The sequence below is a fragment of the Lynx canadensis genome, chromosome X (genome assembly GCF_007474595.2).
Source record: "Lynx canadensis isolate LIC74 chromosome X, mLynCan4.pri.v2, whole genome shotgun sequence".
NCBI lineage: Eukaryota > Metazoa > Chordata > Mammalia > Carnivora > Felidae > Lynx > Lynx canadensis.
In genome coordinates this window covers 6,917,025-6,923,024 of record NC_044321.2, presented here as the reverse complement: position 1 = coordinate 6,923,024, position 6,000 = coordinate 6,917,025, and the positions used below count along the sequence as shown (strand labels likewise).

General features: G+C 52.9%; 1 protein-coding gene across 1 annotated transcript in view; it reads right to left on the bottom strand.

Moving 5' to 3' along the window:
* Window positions 1-5,149: 5,149 nt before the first annotated feature.
* CLCN4 (chloride voltage-gated channel 4) overlaps window positions 5,150-6,000 on the bottom strand; it is a 64,341-nt gene continuing 63,490 nt past the window's right edge. The window contains exon 14 of the transcript XR_003966489.1: window positions 5,150-5,972. The gene's annotated coding sequence lies outside the window, so the exon portion shown is untranslated. The remainder of the gene's footprint in view (window positions 5,973-6,000) is intronic.

The window sequence follows — 6,000 nt, the reverse complement described above, 5'->3', positions numbered from 1 at the left end:
CGTTTCCCAGAGGCGGTGCCTCGTCCAGGTGTGGGCGCGTGTGCATGTGTTCTGGTTTTAGCATCCTCGCTCCATCGGCGCTTTCCCATCACCTTAGACCGGCGGTTCTCACACGGGAGCCGCACCCCAATGGGCCGGAGGGCTCGTGAACACACAGGTGGCAGGGCTCTGTCCCCCAGCTTTCTGAACCACCAGGTCAGGGTGGGGCCGAGGGCGTCTTTGCATCTCTAACAACCTGCCGGCTGACTCTGATGTTGCTGGTCAAGAGACCACACTTTGAGAACCACGGGGATACTCCAACCGGCTTGACTCTGAGACCGATCGGAGCTAAGGTGAACTGTCGTGTTGTTGGAAAAGGTCCCTGGACTGAAAGTCGCAAAAAGAGCCAAGTTTGAGCTCTAGTCAGACCACCAACTAGCTATGCGACCTTGGGCAAGTCCCTGGAGCCCAGAGGTTCTCAATCTGCACCACGCTTTGGGGTCACACGGCAGCCCTCTCTAAAGGGGATGCCAGATCGCACCCACGACGCATGGCACCAGGGCAGCAGCATGCCGTAAACGCTCTACGGGTGACTCTCCTGTGCTTCAACCTCTCTGAGCCCCAGCTTCGCCCTCTGAACGATGCGTATGATCCCTTTCACCTCACGGGACCACTGAGAAGGAGAAGCATAAATAAATATTGAAATCCCTTCATAAATGACAGAGAGCTGGTCAGAGGGTAGGTGTTACTTTCCCCGGCAGAAAACATACTTAAATTGTAACGGAGGTCACCAATACCTCCGCTGGTATCCAAGCAGGACAGATAGTTTCTGGCACAAATGAAGCTGTTGGAGAAGCTTGGAGGATTAGGAGGGCGTTTTAAAAGCGTCTCTCTTTTCCACCCAGTGTAAGAAAGTTCAGTTATTCTTGGTAACTACCCAGTGCTTTGGTGACCCTAACGGACTCTAAGCCAGGAGTCGGCAAACTTTTCTGCAAAAGGCCAAATACCCGCCGACAGCTGGGAGCCTGCTGGGGATTCTCTCCCTCCTTCTTGCTCTCTCCCTCTCTCTCTAAATAAATACGCTTAAAATAAATACGTAAAAGGCCGACTAGCAAATACGGTAGCGTTTGCTGGCCTTGCACAGCTCTCTTGCAACAGCTGAACTCCACCATTGTAGCCTGACGGCAGTCCCAGGCGACTGGCAAAACGGGTGTGGCTGCGTGCCAATAAAACTTTATTTGCAGCAACAAGTGGCAGGCTGGATTGGGCCCGCGGTACTGTGGTTCGCCAACGGCTGCTCTGAACTTTCGACGAAGATACAAACAATGTTCAAGGTCGACTCAAGGAAGCTACCGGGCATCTTTCGGGTGAAATGTTGCAAGCGAAGAGCCGCGCTCTGTTTGCGCTCCGGTGTGCAGGCTGGCGGCGGGCTAACGGAGGGCCAGGCAGGGCACACTGTAGGAGGGCCGGAAGAGCAGCCTTCCGAATCACCGGTTGGCGCCGGGCATATGCCCAGATAAGATGTCTGCAGTCTTTCCGGGCACGCAGCTAGTTCTCAGAAAGAAAGAGGTGGATGTCCCCGCCTGCCTGACATTGTTGCTTTCTGCTCCAAGGCGGGGGACACTCTTTCCCGGCCACCCAGAGCACGTACACCCTGTCTTTGCCTAACACTAGAGCTCTGCAACCAGCTTGATGAAAATCTCACCCACACTATCCCAAGGCAGGGTCCCTGTGTCCACGCTTTGTAAATCCCAGGCTGCCCTCTGCACAATTAGAGTGGGGGGCGGGCTGCCCCTCTCCCCCCGCCCACGGACGCAGAGCATCACGCAGCCGTGCGGTGACCGGGACGGTCTAGGGGCTGAGAAGTCAGACTCAGGGACCCCACGCCAAGTCGCTCTCCGCCTCGTTCCTCTGGACAGGCTCCTTCGGGGACCCAGTCACCACAGCCACTGCTACTTCCTGCCCTGGAAGTCCCCCTTAGAGATCTGAGAGCTGGAAGGCAACTTGGCAAGTCAACTTGCTCAAACGTTACTCTGCACACAAAACCCCTGGAAAAAGCAGATTCAGACTCAGCAGGCCTGAGCGGGGCTCAGACCACTGCACTTCCCACCAGCTCTGGTGAAGCAGGAGAGGTTAGTCCCTAAATGTCATTCTGGTTGTCAAGCAGAAGGAAAGGCCCTTGCCTCACAGATGATGTGCTGTAAGTCCCGTCAAAGGGGATTCACTTCTCCCAGGCCCCTCAGCTCTGAACAGAAACTCCTGCCCCCAAAGCAGCGCTTCCCAAGGACTGGTCTTTGAGACCCTGGTCTTTCTAATTCGCTAACCACGGGAGCCATGCTTTCTGCCGGGGGGGGGGGCAGAAGCATCCTGTGGACACTTTGGAAAGCACACCCCCCCACCCCTCCCCAGCCCCCCGCACGCAGACCCACGGGGCGGGTTCTCCCATCACTGTGGAGACTCCCACCCCATGAGCACCTCGCTCCCTCCCTGGAGGGATGGAAATAGCCCGCAGCCACTCCTGGAAATGCTCATCTTTCTGGGGACAGGCTGAAGTTTGAGAAATGTCAGGAAAGGAAACCAGCCCATCAAAAGGAAGCTAGCTCCAATTTCCGCTCGGGTCGGTACCTGCTGGGAACAGGTGGGAGCCGAGTGAGCGTGTGTGAAATGAACATGGGCCCGCGCAGAAGGAAGGAATGTTCCACCACCAGCAAGCGTCCTCTGGATGCAACCTGTCCCGGGCAGCCTGCAGGACGAGAGTTTATGTATGTGTTTCCAATTTCTCTGACAGAGCCTGTTTAGATTGAGGGCGGCCGTTTAATCTTTGAAATATGTGTTCCATAACAGATCCTGGAATCGCATGGAAATTGATCTTCATTCCGTGAGCCAAACCCTGACGAAAGGGGTTTGGAAATCCCCACAAGGTGCTCTTTGCTTATTGTTCATTGGGAAAGAGAAGACCATTTCTTTAATGAAACGCGACGTGGAGGGCCTGCCAAGAAGAGACACTCCCGCTCTACCTTCCCAGATGGTAGGTAGCTTCTTTCTAGCCAGTTAACTACCAATGAACTGGGGACGAGCCGTAACGATGGGCGTGCCGGGCTCCCCTGCGCTCGGCCAGAGCACGGGTCCCAGGAGGACGTGGAGGTCTCCGGTCCCGTCTCGGTCCTGTCTCAATTCGCGAAAGCCCAGGAAGAAGCCCGTTGACCCCCGGACGTTTCTCTGCAAAGTCATTCTGGGTCGCTGTAGCTAAGCTCCCAGAGTTACAACGGATGGGTCGTCACCTTTCAGACAGATCCTGTTCATTCGTTCTCCCCCTCTGGTTTTTAAACTACATCGTGTTGAGGGGAAATAGGCAAGGCCCACAAAAGGCTGGTCTTTGAGGAGTTTTACCAATGAGACTTATTTCTACATCAACACCGTGCTAGAGAGGTTTTTCCGTCTGGAGGTACAGCAGTATTGGGTTTTCCGTGGTCTGACAATAAGGAACACAGTCTTGTGACTTGTGACCTCTCGTTCCACATCTTAGGCCAATCAATAGTTCCGTTACCCCCCACACCTTCTTATGCTTTTCTCTTCTCCGGGCCAATACAAAGCTACGGAGAACTGGAAATTCTCACCAAGTTGTTTCTTTTCTAAGCATTTCCCGTGAATTTGTGGAGTCAGTGAGACCTTTTCGACGCCCCTGAAGAGATCTGAGTTTTTGTTTGTTTTGTCTCATTTCGGTGGTTTGGAAATGACTGAAGATAGAGCCTGGAAAGAAGGCAGCTGGTTAGCCCGACGTGTGTCACTTTTCGGGGTCTTAAACTTCAACCAAAGCGTAGGTCCTCTGACAACACAAAGTCGGCTTCCAACTAGAGCTGCCGGGAGGGCTCCGTAACGTGAGAAGATGAGACGACCCACCATTTTCACGGTCCGCTCCGTGCCACGTGCTTCGCGTACAGCCAGTCTCTCGCCAAACTCCCGCGGCCGTGCCGTTGTCACGGGCCACAGCTCAGTCTACAGACACGGGATCATCTAGGCTCGGGGAGGTTTGACCCCTTCACAGTGCCACACAGACACGAGGCAGTGGCGCTGGCATTCAAGTGCGGTCCTATCGGCGTGTGAGTCGGCGAGCGTGACTCCCTGAAAATTCGATACTGCAATTCTGTCAGAACGTTGGTTGTTTGTTCGTAGGGTATCTGCACTGTCAGCACGGAGCCCGATGTGGGACTCAATCCCACGAACCGGGGGATCGTGACCTGGGCTGACATCCACGGGCAGACACCCAACGGACTGAGCCGCCCAGGGGCCCCTCGCCCCCAGCTGTACCATTTTATACCCACTCCACCAACAAATGTGTTGGCTCTGCCTCAGAAGTATATCCAGAACTCAAGAGCGTCTCTGGGGCCAGCTTCCATCATAACTCGTGTATTTGGAACAGCCTCCGAGCCAGCCTCCTGGCTTCCAGTCCTGCTACACAACAGCCAGAATGGTTCTTGTACAGTGCAAGTCCAAGCACGTCGTTCCTCTTCGACCCCGTATCTGTACCCGGCCCTGTGGGACTCTGAAGCATCTGTTTGTGTTAGCTTCCTCCCAAGAGAAAAGCAAAACCAACTTCAAATACCCGACGCTCCCTCCCTCAAGCGCCACCCATCCTGCAGCCCCCGCCCCTGGTGGGACCCCAGGAAGTCAGGCCTGTTTATACCTCAGGCCATTTGCACTCGCTGGCCCCTCTGCTGAGGACAATCCTCCCTAAGTGGTCCCCAGGCTGGCTCTCTCCCCTAATTAGAAGGGACTCCCCTCACTGCCTCTCTGAGGTCGTCAAAGGGATGTGGGCATTCTCTGTGTTTTTCCCTTCAAATTTTTACGAAGTGGAAAATTAAAAAAAAACTGTTGGGGAAGGACATAACTTAAACCCTTGTGATTCCCAAAGTGATAGATAAAAAGCTTGAAAAGAATTACTAGACCGCTGCCCAACCTGTCCTCCCTAGCGTCTGTGCACAGGGCAGAAACACAGATGGCCTGGGGACAGTGGTCCTACCCCATCCTTGGAAATACACAGCACCAAGTCTGAACTGTTACCTAGCTGTCACCCACCAGGCTAAGAGCAAGGGATTTTAGAGCTGACCAAACTGTTCCATCTGGGCACAAACACGCTGCAAAATCAGTATCTCTCCCATCTACGACTTGCTGCTTGAAGACTGTGCTCGTTTTATTTTTAAAAGGAAAGTTCAAACACTTAATTTTTAGTAAGGTGCCAACGTTTACACAGAGGGTTACAATTAAAAAAAAAAAAACCACCACATTGCTCTGTGGTCGTTCCAACACCAAATGCGAACAGATCTCATAAAAGTCGCATGTAGGCTCATTCCCGGCACACCTAGGACGGCAAATAAATAGTTATTACTGCGTCAGCGAAAATGGAGTCTGGTTAATGTCCCCAAGTCACATATACATGCTCCCCCGTCGTGTAAATCATTTCAGAGGCTTGTGTTTCTCATCTTTTCCAGCTCGGCGTCTGATAAGGAGTCCTGAGCAGATCTGCACTTGTCGATAATCCGAAGTAACCAGTTCTCCCCTCAGTGAAACCAATTCCCCAGTTTCTGTGGCTTACCGGGGCCAAAACGAGATCTTACTGAGAGGTCTTCTCCTTTGTAAGGTCTTTGGGGAGTACCAAACAGAGAAAGTTGAGCTGGCCTGGTTCTGAGGAACAGCGAACACCGAGTATTGATTGCTTCTAACACATTTACCTTTCCATAAATGCCACCCACGCACCCGCATTCCCGGGGGGTGCACCGAAACACGCAAGAAATCCATGTGTCCCTCTCGGGATGTTCTTTATGATGTCTGTCCTTCTACAACACGTTTCCTTACTAGTAGAGAGGGGGAGCAAGAAATAGGTTGATGTGCTCTGTTAGAGAACTCCGTTTCTGTCCCACATTTATGTTTCTTTACATAAAACACTGCTTCAGAAAGGATCCAGAAAGTTCTACAGAAGTCTAAAGGGTTTGGTTCTGGAAAAAGAAACAAACACACCGTTCT